The sequence below is a fragment of the Bos grunniens genome, chromosome 8 (genome assembly GCF_055505025.1).
Source record: "Bos grunniens cultivar Pamir isolate PY7600 chromosome 8, Bosgru_T2T1.0, whole genome shotgun sequence".
In the NCBI taxonomy this organism is placed as follows: domain Eukaryota; kingdom Metazoa; phylum Chordata; class Mammalia; order Artiodactyla; family Bovidae; genus Bos; species Bos grunniens.
In genome coordinates, this window is record NC_141172.1 from 94,150,207 (window position 1) to 94,170,371 (window position 20,165).

Here is a 20,165-nt window from a genome sequence, read left to right on the forward strand (position 1 = left end):
GAATCCAGCAAAAAACTGTTTCGTCTCCATCCTTTTATGTTTTTGCTATTTATAATTTAAAGATATTATGAAAGTGATTAAAATTACTTAGTAATATGATAGTGGGAAAATACATGTACTACATTGTTAATTATAAAAAATCAGGTAGTAAATCAAGAAATACAGTGTGCTCTCAGGTATATAAATATATATGGAAATATTAATATTTATCCTATAATTATGTATGACTTCCATTTCTCCCTTTGGTTTTTCCTGAACTTATCAAATTTTCCATACTGAATATGTATTGTTTGTATAATCAGGGAAGCAAAAATTCAGAGAAGGAAAATTAGTAATTTTGGTACAATTAGTTCTCTGAGATATCAACCTTAATGCATCTGAAAGTTACAACTTTCTATATTATTTAAAAATTCAACTTTAAATCACTTATGGGATTAGAGAGTCTCTTAGCAGAAAACAAAGGATTTAAATTGGCTACCAGAACCACTGTGGGGCCTCTGGAAATATTTAAGGCTCAGAGGTAGGAAAGTATTCATGTGACACATTAGTTTACTACTGCAAATTTATAACATGGCACTCTGTTTTGGCAGAAAGCTTTATTTTTTCCTTTCCTTTACCACTACTTATAGTTGTCTGTTACTGTGGTATACTTGAATGTGAGTCCCAGAGCATGACTATAGCTCTAGAAGGAACACTAAGAAGTCATTCATTGAGGAGGAGCAGCAACTGTCACAAGAAGTTAGTGAAACCCTGATGAAAAAGAATGTTTTCCCTGTTTTGAAAACTGAAACCCCAAATAGCCATGCTATCTTTTATAACTGAAGAAGATGAGGATCCTTATACTGAAGATTTAATACAGAACATTAGAACAAATTTAAGAAGAGATATTTCCAGAAAGGAAAAGATGAATGGGAACTAGGAATTATGAATAACTTATTTTATTTTTAAAGTGCTGAATACAGCAATGAAAAAAACTAAGGTATTACTGGGTGAAGAAAATATCATGGATATATATGAACATAATTTAAATAAGTCACTTTTATCATGGAAAATGAAAGAATAGCAGCCTAGGGGTACAGATTAAACTAATATCTATTGTGCACACAATCTATGTCAAGAACTTTCAGGTATGTTACATCAATCCTAAAAAAAAAAAAAAAAAAAAAAACCCTCTAGAAATAAGTACCATTACTCCCATTTTAAATGACACATCATGATGAGAGATTGTGTTTTGCCCAAGTTTATACAGCCAATACACCAAGGAGCCAAGACTGAAGTTTAGGTCCTTCAAGCCAAGTGCTTTCATAATACATAGCTAAGGGGAAAATGGAGTAAGAGGACCGAGACACAACAGGCTTTCTGAGACACAGACCACTGTACTCCAGCACAGCCCTAGAGATGGTCAGAGCATGAAGAACACAATCACAGTAGTGAGTCCAGCTCACTGAAGTTTCCAGCAACAAAGAAGTGTTCTTGGTTTCCACACAGAAATGTGAATGAGAAAACCCAACAAAATTCTCAAAACCATGTAGGAAAATGAGAAGATACTTTGTTCTGACTAGAGCACTATTGCCTATTATTAGCAACTACGGGGCTCAGAAATTTGGACATGCACTCAAGATCTAGCATTAGTACTGTATAATATCACAAAGAACACATTATTTTATAAGTAGAAGGAAAACGTAGCTGAAGTGGGAGATAGCAAGCAATACTTAGTACATTGGATTTCTTTCTGAAGAGAGTGGCACAGCTTGTTTCAAGAGGTTCCACGCATTAAAATCAGGAAGTCAGGTAAGTACATGTGTTTTACAAACAACTACAATGTTTTATCAGTAAACACTGCAAGAAGGGTGAATACTTCATGATCCAAGTCCTCAAGCAAAGTTTGCTTCCCTGCTGTAGACAATGTCCAAAGATGAACATCAACCTAAAGTATGATCCTTTGGAGAGAGATGCATAAAAAACAGAGAGCCAAAAAGCTGAAATTTTACCTCCTTTTGCCAGAGATAAAGAAGCCAAGGTAATAGCTCTCATGAATATCCCTCACACTCTCACCATGGGTATCTCCTCTGCCTTATCTTTTACTGTGTAATGCAATTGAATGCCTCACAAAATGCACCCCATACTGCCCACCCAGGCCATTCTAAATAGCAGACTATTTGGGGGGGGGGGGCTCCAAAATCACTACAGATGGTGACTGCAGCCATGAAATTAAAAGACACTTACTCCTTGGAAGGAAAGTTATGACCAACCTAGACAGCATATTCAAAAGCAGAGACATTACTTTGCCAACAAAGGTCTGTCTAGTCATGGCTAAGGCTTTTCCAGTGGTCATGTATGGATGTGAGAGTTGGAGTTTGAAGAAGGCTGAGCGCCAAAGAATTGATGCTTTTGAACTGTGGTGTTTGAGAAGACTCTTGAGAGTCCCTTGGACTGCAAGGAGATCCAGCCAATCCATTCTGAAGGAGATCAGCCCTGGGTGTTCTTTGGAAGGAATGATGCTAAAGCTGAAACTCCAGTACTTTGGCCACCTCATGCGAAGAGGTGACTCATTGGAAAAGACTCTGATGCTGGGAGGGATTGGGGGCAGGAGGAGAAGGGGACGACAGAGGATGAGATGGCTGGATGGCATCACTGACTCGATGGACGTGAGTCTGAGTGAACTCCGGGAGTTGGTGATGGACAGGGAGGCCTGGCGTGCTGCAAATGGGGTCGCAAAGAGTCGGACATGACTGAGCGATTCAACTGAACTGAACTGAGAATTGTGTTCCAAGAATTAAGACTATGTCAGTGTGTCTGCTCAGGAGATAATTCTGTGAAGTGATTACCTGAAATCAAAGCATTAAATGGCATTAAGTCAGTCTATATAATAAATCAACAAAAAAATTCTCCAATTTCCTTTCCATTAACTGTTTGTATCCTTTCTTGAGTGTTAATGAAAACTAGGGACAAGATTTGGCAAATCCTTGCCACTATTTCCTTCAAAGAAAAACTTTTTCATATTTCTTATGTTTACAGTCATAAAATATCCATTCCTTAAAGGAAATTTGGAGAATGAGAAAAAGTTAATAATAATTATTATTATTATCCAAGTCCCACATGCTAGAAAAAACAGGTTAACATTTTGCTGTGACTTTTTTCAGCCACATGTATATAAATTGTGATCATTTTATAGGTATGAAACTTCCATTTTAATACTATACCATGGCCATTTTCCTTTCTTTTTTCTCTAAGATTACAATTTTGTTTGTATGACATGTAAGGATGTGTCTTCTCACATGTGTTGCATGACCCACAACCAACACAAACCAGAATTCCAGCGGCCTAGAGGAAAAAAAAAAACTGTTTTAACTATTTAAATCATGATTGAACTTGAAACATGAAAGAACATGCAACATCATTATTTTTTTCTTATTCTAGTCTATTGGATGGATCATTAAGGGGAAAAACTGTTAAGTAGTAATAATAGTCTAATAACAATCTTTTGACTATTTTTATGCATGTACTCCAGAGTTTCATCATTTTGAACTATGTGACCAAATAATTTTTTAAAAAGACAATCTTCATTATCTAAATTATGCATCCTCCTATAACTATATTAGTAAGAGATTTTCATTTTACCAAGAATGAGTACTGTATTTTATCAAATGCTTTTTGGCATCTTGATAGTTATGTTTTATTAGTTAACAAAACCATGTGTTTTGCTTTGGTTTTTACCTAGATGTTTAGTACATTATATTAATAGATTTTCAAACATTAATTTGAAATTTCATGAATTCATGAAATAAATTATATCACTTTAGTATATAGTTTAGATATACTTATTTATGATTCTTGCATATATATGCATAAGTAATGATGATTCCATAGTTTTAGTCTACTCTTGACAATTTAGAATAACAGACTAATTTGATAAAATGTTTTTATAAAATATTCCATAATTTTTTTCATATTGAAACATGCTGTGTAGCACAGAAATTGTTTTTCAAAAGAACAAAATAACTCTCACAACATTCTGCATTCAGTACCCATTTTGAAAAACAAGACCTCACAATGGGATCCCTATTACCTACTATAGTCTATATATATGGCACAGTTTGAAATGAATAAATGAATATATGAAAGACCTTACAAGAGATATAAAGTATGGAGTGCTGTGACAGTGAATACAAGGGGCATCCTCCTCACAACAGGAAGTGGGAAAGCTTTCCTTGAAAAGGTAATATCCAAGATAAGAGGGACCCTCCTAACAAGAAAACACTTTGAACAAAAGAAGAAAGAGGGTAGTAGTATTAGGAGACTGATAAGAAACTCAGCATGGTCATTGCAGAACATTGAGGGTAACAGCAGTGCCTCCATAATTTCCACGTTAGAAGAATCTAGGAGTAACAATGTGATTGGATGAGGAGCTATATCCTTGGTTGAAGTTGTATTATATGGCCAGCACAGTTTTTACATAGAATTTCTCTGTTAGAATATTTGGTTGGGTTGCTGATGAAGATCATGGAGAAAAAAACTTTTTTTTCCTTAACAGTATCACAAGAGGAGAAATGGTGTATGTGAGAAAAAAGGTAACTGAAGAGGTTTGGATAAGCCTACGTGATGGATTGATTCAGTGTTTTTGGTGATGTTACTATTTCCGTTTTCTCTTATTTTGACCTAAATTCTGAAAAATGGTGTCCTTCACCTGGGATCTTTTTTGAACAGAAAGAAAAGGAGATGTTCTTCCTTCACCTTTATATGTATATGGAAATACACATTTAATATTACTATATTACAAAAAGTAAATATAATTATATATCACATATATATGCCATGTTGGAACCATTACTTTTAGGTACTTAACAGATTTTTATCAACTTTAATTCTAATGACAACTTGACAAATAAGTATTGCTTTTTCCTACTTTTCCATTTGAGACTTAAAAATAGAACAAATTACCAAAGTTATATCCGGGTTAAATGATATGGTGATATATTTATATAATCTTTTAAACAGAGGCCATCTTCATCAGAAAACAAATTCAAAATCTGCCTTAATTGAAGGCATCTTGATACTCCTACATTTAAAAGTAGTTCCTCCGAAATCTTATCTGGCACTTTCCATAAGAACTCTTGGAATATTAGTGGCCTTGACTGTGCTGCTGTGTAGATCTAAGATGTTTTGGAATTCTTAAAGCCTTATATATATCACCAATACAAGTAATATTAATATAATATCTCTGCCCTTTCTTATTCCTATAAGTGTTCCAAGAGTCAAGCACATTGCTTCAGGATCTTGAGATGAAATCATCCTGGATTTAGACTGAGCCCTAAACCCATTGACTGAGGCCCTCATAAAAGAGACACACAGAGGTGAAGCTGCATAAAGACAGAAGCAAAGGACTTCCCTGGTGGTCCAGCGGCTAAGACTCTGAGCTCCCAGCATAAGGGGCCCAGGTTCGATCCCTGGTCAGGGATCTAGATCCCACATGCTGCAACTGAGTTTACACACTGCAACTAAATATCCCGCACTACAACTAAGACCTAGTGCAGCCAAAAAATTAAATAAATATTAAAAAAATACAGAAGCAGAGACAGGAAAGATGTGGCCACAAGCTAAGGAACACCAGGCACTTCCAGCTTCTGGAAGGATCCTCCTCTGTAGCCACGGGAGGGAGCACGAGCCTGCCAACACCTTTATCTCAGACTTCTGGCCTCCAGACTGTGAGAGAACCCATTTCTTTTGTTTTAAGCTACCAAGTTGATGGTAATTTGGTTTGGCACCACTAGGAAACTGATACAGTATGTCTGTGCTTCTATATTAACCATGGAATTTTTTTGTGTTCCCCTAATTCCTCCAAAAACTAATCTGCAACCCCTTGAGGGTGGTGTGGTCCCTGTTAAACATGCTCTTGAGACTTTTAAACAAACAAACAAAAAAACCAAGAGTCAAGCACAATACTGGAAGTGAAGATATGCTGAAAATCTATATTATAAATGTAAATTTTCCTGAGTCATGTCCTTTTATAAGCCATGAAGGTGAGTGGCATGGACCCAAAGAAATGGGAAATTACTCAGCTGTGACTGAATTCTTCCTGGTGGGGCCTTCCCAATACCCAGCACTCCAGTTTTGTCTGTTCATGCTCTGCCTCATCATGTACATGATCACCTTCCTGGAAATAGCCTCCTCTTTATCATCAGCATACTGGATTCTTGCCTCCACACTCCCATGTACTTCTTCCTTGGGAACCTCTCATTCTTAGACATCTGTTATACGTCATCATCCATCCCCCCGATGCTCATTAAAAGCATTAGGTCTGAGAGAAAATCCATCTTTTTCATTGGCTGTGCTCTGTAGATGGTTGTCTCTCTTGGGTTAGGCTCCACTGAGTGTGTCCCTCCTGGCTGTGATGGCATATGATCGATATGTGGCCATCTGCAACCCCCAAAGGTACCCCATCATCATGAACAGGGTGCTGTATGTGCACATGGCCACATGGTCTTGGATCATAGGTTGTCTGACTTGTCTATTACAAACAATTATAACAATGATATTGCCTTTCTGTGGTAATAATATCATTGATCATATGACCTGTGAGATCTCGGCCCTTCTTAAACTCATCTGTTTGGATATTACCATCAATGTGATTATCATGACAGTGACAAATATTGTTATACTGGTGATTCCTGTACCATTAATTCTCATCTCCTATGTTTTCATCCTCTCTTCCATCCTGAGAATTAATTCTGCTGAAGGGAGAAAAAAAAAAGCCTTTTCTGTACTGTTCAGCCCACCTGACTGCGGTCATCTTATTCTATGGTTCAGCCCTTTTTATGTACATGAAGCCCAAGTCAAAGGACACAAACACTTCTGATGAGATAATTGGACTGTCTCATGGAGTGGTAACCCCAATGTTGAACCCCATCATCTACATCTTGAGAAATAAGGAGGTGAAAGAAGCTGTGAAGAAAGTCCCGAGTCAACATTTGCATCTATGGAAAATGTGAAAGGACACGAGGCATATTATATCCTCAGTGTGGGACCAGATCAGGTCTTCTGTATTCTGAGATGAAGTCATAGAAACTGGTGTCAAGAAAACTTACCAGCTTACAAGTCCAAAGATGAGACTCCGATTCTTTTAAACACAGAATGTCCATGTAAACCTTCTGAACACTGTCTTGTTGGCAGAGTTTTTAATTGTTTTCAGCTCAGGCAACTGGGCCCATATAAAGCACATGGCTTTTCTCTTCTCTCTCTCCCTTTCTTCTCTCTCTTTTCCCTATTTCCTCCTACTTCTTATTCTTTCCCCTCCTCCATCTACTTTCTTCCTCTCCCTTTCCTCCAGGAATGTTAACACTTCCCTACTTTCTGGTTTTCATTTGGTGGCTCAGTGGTAAAGAATCCACCGGCCAAAGCAGGAGACACAGGTTTGATCCCTGGGTCAGAAAGATCCCCTGGAGAAGGAAATAGCTGCCCACTCCAGGATTATTGCCTGGGAAGTCCCATGGACAGAGAAGTCTGGCGAGCTACAGTCCATGGGGTCACATAAGAGTTGGACACAACTTAGCAACTAAACAACTTTTCTAAAATTTTCCATCATTCCTCTCTGATAATCTTTCATGCTTCTGTATTGCTTAAGCTGTCAATAGCACACTTTGCCCACAAATAATAGACATAAACCACACAAAGTTATTATAAACTATTGACTATATTCCTTATACTGTATACATCCCTATGACTTATTTTATAACTTGTACTTTATACCTCTTAATGGTTGTTGCTACTCTTATCACCAGGAATATCCTATTGAACTCATTCTTATCTAATATAATATTGACTTCAATAAAAGAACAGACATAAAATCTCATAAATATCCATATTCAAAAGACCACTATGTTTAAAACCTTTGCTTAGGCTTACAAATAATGTAAAGGGACTATGATCAGTAAGAAAAATAAACCATTATTAAATATTATCGCTCTTGGTATCTATTAGCCATTAACTTCACATGGGTCCTCTTAAGTCCATTTTCCTATTTAGTTCCTGCCCTACTATAAGATTGATAGTGTCTATTTACTTCCTTCTTCCATGAGAATACACACTTCTCTCAATAAAAATGAACGGACACCTAACTCAAAGTGCACTCCTAAACAGGATTCTTCCCAAAATGGTGAGTGAGTGAGCTCCCCCTCAAAACTAACTACAGCTTCTACTCTTACAACCACAGGAAAGAAATTCAGGAAGTTTTAAAAGCCCAGCGTTTCTTCACCAGCAATGATTTAGAAATACTGAAATCTAATCCACAAGCCGAAGAACTGATGCTTTTGAACTGTGGTGTTGGAGAAGACTTGAGAGTCCCTTGGACTGCAAGGAGATCTAACTAGTCCATTCTGAAGGAGATCAGCCCTGGGATTTCTTTGGAAGGAATGATGCTAAAGCTGAAAGTCCAGTACTTTGGCCACCTCACGTGAAGAGCTGACTCATTGGAAAAGACTCTGATGCTGGGAGGGATTGGGGGCAGGAGGAGAAGGGGATGAGAGAGGATGAGATGGCTGGATGGCATCACTGACTGGATGAACGTGAGTCTGAGTGAACTCCGGGAGTTGGTGATGGACAGGGAGGCCTGGCGTGCTGTGATTCATGGGATCGCAAAGAGTTGGACACGACTGAGTGACTGAACTGAACTGGACTGAACTGAACTAAATCCACAAGCACCTTGAGTGATATGTACCATTTGTGAAAATACATCAAACATGATCCTACTTTGTTCTCCTATAATTTATTCTCCGCACAGTAACTAGAGTGTTGTTTCTAGAAAAGTATATACTGAAGTTCTGCTGCTGCTGCTGCTGCTGCTAAGTCGTTTCAGTCATGCCTGACTGTGCAACCCCATAGATGGCAGCCCACCAGGCTTCCCAGTCCCTGGGATTCTCCAGGCTAGAACACACAAAATTAACCTATGGTATTTTAAAAATCAGAATAGTGGATGCCAGTGTGGGTGAGTGGATAAAGCAAGAATCAACTGGGTCAGAACATGAAGGAACTTTTCTGAGGCTATGTTTATGTTCTGTATTTTAATAGGAATTTGAGTGACACAGGTGTGCATCTGTTAAAACTATTAATATTATGCTAAGATTTGTGAATTTAATGTATGTAAATTTTAAATTAAAAGAAAAAAATGTGAACAAATATAACTTTAAACTCTAGTTAATAAAATGCTAAAGTATTTAGGGGAAAGGGTAATGATTCCCACAGATTATTTTGAAATGCATCAAAAATCACATGGATTGATGGAGGGACAGAGAGAGGAATAGACACACAGCATGAGATAAGCAAATCTAGTCAATATTTGTGGCACAATCTAGTTGGTGAGTATTTGATCCTCAGTGTAAAATATTTCAATTTTACTTCATGTTTGAAATTGTTCATAATATGTATGGTGTTGGGAAAAAATTATATAAACACTGTCAGGAATATATCTCTTGACTAAATGTTGTATCAATGAATAAAGCAAAGGCAGAAATTGGATCAAATATACTGTCATTGTAAACTCTCTTAATCAATTTAGGAAAAAGTTCCACTATTCTAAAAAGGAAAACTTTTTAACAGGTTATTTACAATGCTTACAAGAGAGAAATTAAAAATAAATGTTAATGGTCCCAGTGAAACTTAATTTACTACAGTGAACTCTTGTTAGAGTTCAGTTGCTATCCCTGGGGGATGGTGTAAGGGGAGGAGAAAGAAAAGAAATATATTAGAAGATTTACCAGAATTAGGTTAAAGGTAATAAGGAAAAAGAAAACAGCAAACTTTTTTGGCATGATGTATTGTTTGCCATACTCCTTCATGTGCTCTTCAGTAATTTTGATTCCCCAAGAATATCAGATTGTACAGACCTTAACAAGAGAAAGCTCATTCTTTCTACAGCATTTATTCTGCAATTCCACAAAATTTTAGATGCCACTACTATATATTCACATGATAATCACTTAATAACACTGCTATTCTTAAAACAATCAATTTACATAATCATTCAGGACTTCCCTGGTGGTTCAGATGGTAAAGCGTCTGCCTACAGTGCGGGAGACCCGGGTTCAATCCCTGGGTCAGGAAGATCCTCTGGAGAAGGAAATGGCAACCTACTCCAGTACTCTTGCCTGGAAAATCCAATGGATGGAGGAGCCTAGTAGGCTATGGTCCATGGGGTTGCAAACAGTCGGACACAACTGAGCAACTTCACTTTCACTTTCATATTTCCCAGAAACTTTTTGGTCTAGAACTTGACTAAAAAATTAAGAAGTTCATGTTCATTCAAACACTGCAAATTGAGTAAACGATTTCTTTTCTATGCTATTAATTTTCCTATAACAGATGTGACACAAACAATGATTATAAATGTGAAGGCACTACAGGTTAAAGACAACATACATTAATAGTGGCTGTATTATAATAATGATTCAGGTGATTAGAGAATATAAGTTTTAATATGTATGCCGAAAGATGGTAGCTCAGGACGACAAAAAATTTGCTTGCAGGGCAGGAGACCTGGGTTGGATCCCTTGGTTGAGAAGATCCTCTGAAGGAGGGCATGGCAACCCACTCCAGTATTCTTACCTAAAGAATTCCCATGGACAGAGGAGCCTGGAGGGCTGCAGTCCTTGGGGTCGCAAAGAGTCAGATACAACTGACTGACTAAACACGCATGCAATACACAATATTATATAAAAATGGAGAATGAAACATTACTTGATACGATGAACACTATTGGTATTAGTGATAAAAGGACTATTAAAAAGAAATCTTATGCCTGTGATCAAAAGGTTTGAATTTCAAAGCATTTTGAAAGATAAGTGTACTACTCAAAACTGAAGAACAAATGAAACAAACTATTGAAGTAAATCAATCAACAATTATATGACAAAGTCTATGTATCACACTGATCCTGTTTCAGATGGAAATAGTGTCTTCGTAAGAAATAAATGCACACAGACTTGGATATCTATGTGTTTAATGTCTTAGATTTTTTTCATACAGCAGTGTAAAGTTCAAGAACATAAACTACCCTCCCCCACCCCTCCCAACTTTCTGACATAGGAAAAGAGACAAATATCAAAATAATTATATAAAGGCACAAGGCAAAACAGACTTTAAGAATCCTTGTGCTCTATATTTCTTAGCTTTGGGCTAGGCTAGGATAATTTATCACATTTTAAAACTAGTTATCTTACTCTAATCATGAAATCATCTGAAGTCAAGAGAATGATTTGCAGAAGTTTAAAGTATGTGCAAAACTGCATCGTTTCAATACATATGCACAGCATTAGCATTTGTCTTAAATCTCTTCTTAAAGATATCAAATTATGAAATACAAACTTACTTTCTTTACAGTATAAAATGATACTGTAAAGAAGAGAATAGATAATCCCTTGAATAAGTTCTTGGTATAGATGCTACAGAAGATACTTTCCTCTCTGTTTTTTTGTACATAAAATACAGTTTAAGTTTTTACAGTATGATTTGGCTGGCACATTTAAATTTCAAAATCTAAAATTTGTAAAAAGTAGTTTTGATCAATGTTTGTAGAATATGTAATAATGTTTATAATAAAGGAAACGTGATTACAGAATAACATATAATAAATGCATAAAATGAAAGTGAAATCACTCAGTCGTATCTGATTTTTTGCAACCCCATGGTTCATACAGTCCACGGAATTCTCTAGACCAGAATACTAGAGTGGGTAGCCATTCCCTTCACCAGGGGATCTTCCCAACCCAGGTATTGCACCCAGAACTCCCGTATTGCAGGTGGATTCTTTACCAGCTGAGCCACCAGAGAAGCCCATAATAAATGCATAAGCATGTTTATAATTAAACATAATGTAATAGCAAAATGAGGGTCTAAAAGGGTCCACAAAAGTTCATCTAAGAATGTCATGATGCTTTCCACATAGAATATTTATAGCAGTTTTTTAAAAAATGAAACAGTCTGTTCTTAATAATGAATGATCTCATTATATTTTAATATCATGTAATATCATATAGCATTTAGTTTTCTCAAATGCTTCAAAATTAAGAAGAGAGTAAAATGAAATGAGTGTAGATGCACCCCAATGTTTATAGCAGCACTATTTACAATAGCCAAGACATAGAAGCAACCTCAATGTTCATGGGGAGATAAGCAGATAAAGAAGATGTGGCATGTGCCCACACACACACACACACACACACACTGGAATACTACTCAGCCATAAAAAAGAATGAAAAAATGCCATTTACAGCAACATGAATGGACCCAGAGATTATCACACTAGGTGAAGTAAATCAGACAAAGAAAGACAAATACCAGATGATATGAATTATATATGGAATATAAAATATTATATGAATGAACTTACTTTAAAACAGAAACAGATTCACACACATAGAAAATAAATTTATGGTTACCAAAGGGCAAAGGGAGTGGGGGAGGGATAAATTAGGAGTTTGGGATTAGCAGATATAAGCTATTATACATAAAATAGGTAAATAACAAGGTCCTACAGTACAGCACATGGAATTATATTCAATATCATGTAATAAACCATAATGGGAAAAAAAGTTTTTAATGACATCAGTGAAAATAGAGGCCCAAAGTCAATGAAATAATATGTTCAAATTGTTTAAGCAAAACCAAAAACCTAGAATTCTATACTAAATTTAACCATCTTTCAAGAGAAAAGACAAAATAAAGGCATTTTTATTAAAAAAAAAAAAGACTAAAAGATTTTTCCATAAAGACAACTCTAGAGAGAAAGAAACTGTTTCCGGATAAAAGAAACAGAATGAAAAAGTAATAGTAAACAAAGAAATTAGTAAATATGTGAGTGGATCCAAACTGTCACTATTTTAATAGTAAGAGAGAGAGAGAGAATGCTCACAAATGGGGAACATAAAAACAAGATAAAAATGAAACCTGAGATACAATGAGAGGGATTAGAAATAAGAGATAAACATGTTAAGGTCCTTGGTATTACTTAGGAGGATTGCTGATATATTAGAAATTGTGTTAAGTCAAGCATCTTAAAAAATTATGGCAATCATACATGTATGTATATGTTTGTGTGTGTAACTTTGTACTGAAATTGTAAAGAATGTTTTCAAATCCAAAAAAAAGTTTATAAAAAGCATGCAATAGGAAAGAAAGTCTCAATAAATATCTAACAAGTAATATCATTCAAACCACAATCTATAGCCATAATGTAATATTAGGAATCAATACTGAAAAGAGAAACCCCCCAAAAGTCTTTTAAACATGGAAATTTTAAAACATATTTTATATGTTTAAAAAATGATGAAAATTTCAACATATTTATTACTTGATAGGACTATCAAAATTGGTGGGATAAAAACATTTTATAATTTTAAATAAATATATTAGAAAATAAGAAAGATTGAAAATTAATACACTAAGAATCCAACTCAAAGATTTATAAAAAGAAGAAATGAAAAAAATCTAAAGACAGGTAAAGCCAAATCAGTAGTTTAAAACTTTAACCAGGCCCAAACCATTTCCCTAAGCCATTTCTATAAGCCTAAAATAACATTGAAATGGAAACTGAACAGGGACAATATGAGAAAGGAAAACTCAAGAGCCAGTCTCACTTACAAACATAGACAGAAGAACTCTATACAAAATACTAGCAAACAGAATCTAACAACATTCAAAATAATAATATCTAACATCCAGGTAGGATTTATACCTGGAAGATAAGACTACCAAGGAAGTCTTAACATTATAAAAATATGTTACTGCAATTCACCACAATATCAATTAAAGAACAGAAACAAATGATTTCAGCAAACTCAAGAAAAGTCTTGATAAAATTTAATGGGCATTCAAAAATTTTTTAAAGTTAAAAACTGAGCAAACTAAAAACAAGAAAATTTCTTTAACCTAATAAAGAATATTTATTAAAAAATTATAACTAACAAGTTCCCTTAAAGTTGCAAACAAACTCAACATTGCATAGAAATCCTATCCAGTTAGAGAGAGAGAGAGAAGGAAAGGAGAAAGGGAGGAAGCAAGGAAAGAAAGAAAAATTGGAAGGGAGCAGGAAGCAAGTGCAGGAGAGAGGGGAGGAAGAAGGGAAGGAAAGAGGGTATGAATATTGGAAAGCAAGAAACAAAATTTTCATTATTTTATGAAAATAAAGTTTTCTCACTAGAAAAAAATCTATGAAAGGAAAATCTTAAAATTTAAATTAATAAAATCTAGCAAGGCTGCTAAATACACGATCAATATACAAAGTTCATATTTCTGTAGGGAATGAATGAAGTATTTAATAAATTATGCTTTGGTAACGGACTACTAATATCAAAGGGAAAAATAAAAATCAAATTAAACCTCCGTCTCACACTGTGAGCAAAATACATTTGAGACAAATCAAATACCTAAATACCAAGGCAAAACTGTAAAGTATTATAAGAAAATGTCTTCTTACACAGGGACAGGAAAAGTATATCTCAAATGAGTCCAAAAAAGACACAAGAAAGTACTAAAACATAAGAAATGACTAATTAAGAAACATCTATATGGCAAAAATGCATCATTAAGAAGGTTTAAATATTAGCTCAAATGGAAGATTATGTCAGTAACAAATACACCAAAAGAGGATTAGTATGCAGACTTCTTTTTTCTTTAAGTTATCAAATTACTAAGATAAACAACATAACAGAAAATAGGGCAGAGGATATAAATAGGGACCCAAAAGAAAAGAAAATGGCATGACATACAAAATTATGAGAAGATGCTTAATTCACATGAAATCAGAAAAATGTAAATCAAATTAATGAGATATTTCTCAGCCAAAAGATACAAAAATATTAAACATTTAACAAGAAGTGTCAAGAATATGGAGAAAGAGGAAATCCTATTCACTGCCTGTGAGAGTATAAATCAATTTAAAAATCAACAAAAAAAATATGAAATTGACTCACTAATTCCACTTAACAGGTATATGACCAAGGGGACCCATACAGTTATTTACTGAAGCATTCTTTATAAAATAAGCATACCAATATGGGAAAGAATAAGTTGCTGCTGCTGTTGCTAAGTCACTTCAGTCGTGTCACACTCTGTGTGACCCCATAGACAGCAGCCCACCAGGCTCCCCCGTCCCATGGATTCTCCAGGCAAGAACACTGGAGTGGGTTGCCATTTCCTTCTCCAATGCATAAAAGTGAAAAGTGAAAGTGAAGTCGCTCAGTTGTGTCCAACTCTTCGAGACCCCATGGACTGTAGCCTACCAGGCTCCTCTGTCCATGGATTTTCCAGGCAAGAGTACTGGAGTGGTGTGCCATTGCCTTAACACTAGATTATGAGAGAGCAATTAAAATGGGTGAGCCATCTCTGAACTACTCATGCTGTTACCCCTTGGCAGTCACTTGGCTTCTTTGAGCTTCTTGTTTGCTGTTTTTGTTTTACTCTAAAAATGGAAAATCAACCTCACAGGTGAAATGAAAAAGAATAATTAAGAAAGAAAGAAGTAAAAGATATAATATAACAGCTCCTATGTAATGTAAGGTACATTAGAATCTAATGTTCTCTTGTCTGTGAAATAGGTATCACCAACATTCTTTGAAAGAAAGAGTGACAGGTATACAACATAAGATTTGAGAATAATCAATGTTTATTAAAATCTCCTTAAAAACAAGAAAGGGAGCTAGATAGGAAAGAGGGCCAACCAAATGAGGGCCTAGCTCTCACTGAAAAGCTAATCACAAATGAGACTCTAGTCATATGAATCTACCAACAGACCCCATTCCAAATCACTTACAGGCTCAGGATTACTATTCAAAGGAAAACACTATGAAACAGGAATTATACTGAAGCAGCCTGTAAAGTTATGACTTTTCACTATTTTTAGTTTTGTGTGTGTATGTGTGTGTGTGCTGAATGGAAGTTTCTGAGACACCAAGGCAGTTGGGAAACTGGGAACCCTATTTCTTAATATTCAGCATCTATATAAGATGAAAGTCATCTTGAATATGAAGCCAACTTCAGTAATACTATTAAGCTATCTTGAGAAGTCCATTTACATTTTTTTCAGGAAAAATTTTAATCCAAGTAGTGCTGATTTCCCATAAGCTATGAGTCTGTCAACTTTGATAAGAGATAGAGGGACATTTGAGCTTCAATCATAAAGTGCGCTTGTGAAAATCTTAGACTGTATCCTGAAGGACTTGAAAAGGTACAAAATAAACAACAGGTCCCCTGGGTTTGGATATACCCTACAAGCCTCTTACATTAATGCTTTAGCCCTCAATACAATGTTGAGAATAACTTTTAAAAATAAAAAATTATTAAAATGCTGCAAAAGCAAGTAAAGATGGTCAAGTAAAGCTAAAACAGATTAAAAAGTGTATTGATTACTCAACTAGTAGGTGTCCATGACAATTTGCAAAGGTGAACAGAATTACATTGGAGAGTGTCAGATAATGCATATTCATTTCAAAGAGGAATTTCTTGGGGAAAAATATGTGTCACAAACTAAGCACACTAGTGCCTAAAGATAACAGCTCAGAAGGTTGCAATGCAGGAACCCGGGTTTGATCCTTGTGGCAAAAAGATCACCTGGAGAAAGAAATGGCAACCTACTCCAGTATTGTTGCCTAGAGAATTCCATGGACAGAGGAGCCAAGCGGGCTACAGTACATTGGGTCACAAAAAAGTCAAACACGACTGAGCGACTAACACATACACAGGTAAGAAGTCACCCATATTTTGTAATAAAAATCCGAAACAAGTAGCAAAAGTCCAGAAATACCTCCCCTTTATCAACTGCAGTTTTCCCCCCAACTGCAGTTGTGAGGCCCAAGGATTATTCAAAGCAATAGACTTGCAAAACCTATCTTAGGAAATAATTGCTTTTTTATGGAGAGCTTTTAAAGGTCATTGGCACTAGAATTCACTTTCAAATGCAAAACTTAAAGTCAATTAATTAAGGATTTCTAAAAAGGGATGTATATAATACATTAAACTCATGTTTACATGTTTTAGTAATAAAAACAATTTACTTTATTAATAGAAATAATGTTAAATAAATTCACATTATATGTAATTTTGAGCTTTTCACAAGTCTTTCCTGCTGCTTAGTCTAAGAATGCTAACAGCAGAGAGACTGATACAGAAACATCAAGAAATTGACAAGCTCAAGAAAAGGCATCCAGTCTTCTTCCTTCCCCATGGCACTTAATTTAAAATTCAACACACAAGTGCTTAATACATATTCACCGATATGAACAGCATATTTGCTAACAAACACTGAATGAAAATTTGTTACTTTACTACCATTTATTTATATTTATAATAAAGCAACTCATAAAAGTTTTTAAAGTAATTTATCTTTACTGAAGGTGTTCTCTTCAGTACATAATATCATATGACAAAAAAAGAACTGAGAGAACTGCACTCTAAATACCCATAAGTTAAGTTATAGGAACTCAAAAGTAACAAAAATAGCTCACACTATGTAAGGCCTAAAGAAAGAAATCAGTTTATACCACCACCTAGTGACCACAGAATGCAGCACAAAGAAAGTACTTACCAGGGACATCACCAGAGTTAAGTATCTGGAGTTTACATGTAAAACTACTGCCCTCCTATGCAGCTGGGCTAGTGTTGAATCCACCTCTCCCACTTCCTTTTGCAGATGTGATGAGCCTGACCTTTGGACAAAACCAAGTAGAGACATCATCAAGTGGACTGTTGCCTTTACCCACCTCATATAATTTTCTCCACCCTTTAACCGATAACTATTTGTTATGTACAGGGTAAATAATGCACTTTCACACTCACTGAACCAGATGAGCAATAATTAAAAGTGGTACTGGCTGGGCCACTTAGCACTTAGCAGCAATGACCCTGAGGAAATTATTTATCTCTCAAAATCTTACCATTTAGATAAAAGTTTAACTACAACACTTTGAGGATAATTAAAATCTGTGAGAAACTGAACAGGAGACTGTCTTAGGCCCCTAACAGTATTTAACAATGTTTATCTAATTCTAAGTTGTAGCCATAAATTTCACTCCTATCTTGTAAGCGTTTTCCACTTGGAAATATTGGAGATTTCCTCTATCTTGCTCTCAGTTAGATGCAGTTAATGATGACACTCTCAGTTCAGTTCAGTTCAGTCACTCAGTCGTGTCCGACTCTTTGCGACCCCATGAATCGCAGCACACCAGGCCTCCCTGTCCATCACCAACTCCCAGAGTTCACTCAAACTCACGTCCATTGAGTCGGTGATGCCATCCAGCCATCTCATCCTCTGTAGTCCCCTTTTCCTCCTGCCCCCAATCCCTCCCAGCATCAGAGTCTTTTCCAATGAGTCAACTCTTCTCATGAGGTGGCCAAAGTATTGGAGTTTCAGCTTTAGCATCATTCCTTCCAAAGAACACCCAGGGCTGATCTCCTTTAGAATGTACTGGTTGGATCTCCTTGCAGTCCAAGGGACTCTCAAGAGTCTTCTCCAACACCACAGCCTTGACTAGACGGACCTTTGTTGGCAAAAGACACTCTAGGGGATGGTCAAGCCACAGCATTGAATATGTCTAAGTCCTTATGTATAGAAGAACTGCCTGCCATCTAAGTAAATGCACTCTGTTTGCTCATTTGAAAAAACAAAATTCATTAGTGTTTGAGTCACAGTACACTTTTGGTGTCAATTTGTAACAGCAAATTAGCCTAGATTATATACATTATAATATATATGTAATATGTATTACAGCCTAAACTATTTATCTGTATGTATATATATATATATATCGGAGAAGGCAATGGCACCCCACTGCAGTACTCTTGCCTGGAAAATCCCATGGACGGAGGAGCCTGGTAAGCTGCAGTCCATGGGGTCGCTAAGAGTTAGACATGACTGAGCAACTTCACTTTCTCTTTTCACTTTCATGCACTGGAGAAGGAAATGGCAACCCACTCCAGTGTTCTTGCCTGGAGAATCCCAGGGACAGGGAAGCCTGGTGGGCTGCCATCTCTGGGGTCACACAGAGTCGGACACGACTGAAGTGACTTAGCATAGCATATATATATATATATATATATATATATATGGCACATATATTAGCCTATACAGTATATATTAGCATAATATATATATACGTATATATAGTATATGTTCTTGAAGTGTGAATGAGTGATAGTCGCTCCATCGTGTCTATTTGCGACCCCATGGACTGTACCTCTTCTGTCCATGGAATTTTCCAGGCAAAGAATACTGGAGTGGATTGCCATTTCTTTCTCTAAAGATACTGCCAAATATCAAGATCTCTGGCCTTCTTCTCTTTTTAGCCTCAAGAACTTGACAACAAAGATTAGACCTCACAGGTTGGACACAAGAAGTTTCCTGGTAGAGAAAGTTGACAAGAAACAACTTATAGCTAATAACAGTTGGGGTGATGGATATCTAATGAAGGAAACTACCCAGTCAGATCATCCTACAGTAAAGCTCATGACTTGGCAAGACCCACCACACTCACAGAGCTTTCAAATTCTTTATAGTCCCACTTTTAAAAATGAGGTAACAGACAAATATAAAAACATTTCAGGAAAAACTTCAGTACCAGAGAGAGGAAAAATAATAAAATATATAGAAAACAAAATAAAACTCAAATGAAGACTTGAAACCATTTTTAAGCCCCCAGAGAAACAGAAATATTAAACCGATGAAACAAAAAGATGATAATACTTCTGAAGACAGTAGGGGAAAAAAGCATTCTGGGAAAAAAGAGGTAAAAAAGAGCTTTTGGAAATAAACTGGACATTTAAATTAGACATTTAAAAGTTTATTAGGTGAGTTAAAAAATAAATGTGGAACATTTCACAACCCCCCTCCCTCAAAAAAAAGCAAAAAAAAAAAAGATTAAAAAATTAGTAGGAATAAAGAAAATTAGAGGATCAAGTTGGAGAAGGCAATGGTGACCCACTCCAGTACTCTTGCCTGGAAAATCCCATGGATGGAGGAGCCTGGTAGGCTGCAGTCCATAGGGTCTCCAAGAGTCGGACACAACTGAGTGACTTCACTTTCACTTTTTACTTTCATGCATTGGAGAAGGAAATGGCAACCCACTCCAGTGTTCTTGCCTGGAGAATCCCAGGGATGAGGGAGCCTGGTGGGCTGCCATCTTTGG

At 36.0% G+C, this 20,165-nt stretch overlaps 1 long non-coding RNA gene and 1 pseudogene across 4 annotated transcripts in view; one reads left to right on the forward strand and one right to left on the reverse strand.

Moving 5' to 3' along the window:
- Positions 1-3,167: 3,167 nt before the first annotated feature.
- LOC147367713 (uncharacterized) overlaps positions 3,168-20,165 on the reverse strand; it is a 42,010-nt gene continuing 25,012 nt past the window's right edge. For 3 of the 4 annotated variants that reach the window (XR_015169298.1, XR_015169294.1, XR_015169297.1), the window contains one exon: positions 17,569-17,690. This is a non-coding gene — a long non-coding RNA (uncharacterized LOC147367713). Of the gene's footprint in view, positions 3,325-17,568; positions 17,691-20,165 lie in introns of those variants that run through there. The other variant, XR_015169292.1, reaches the window with a different exon arrangement.
- Positions 5,755-6,989, forward strand: OR13D1 (olfactory receptor family 13 subfamily D member 1; annotated as a pseudogene).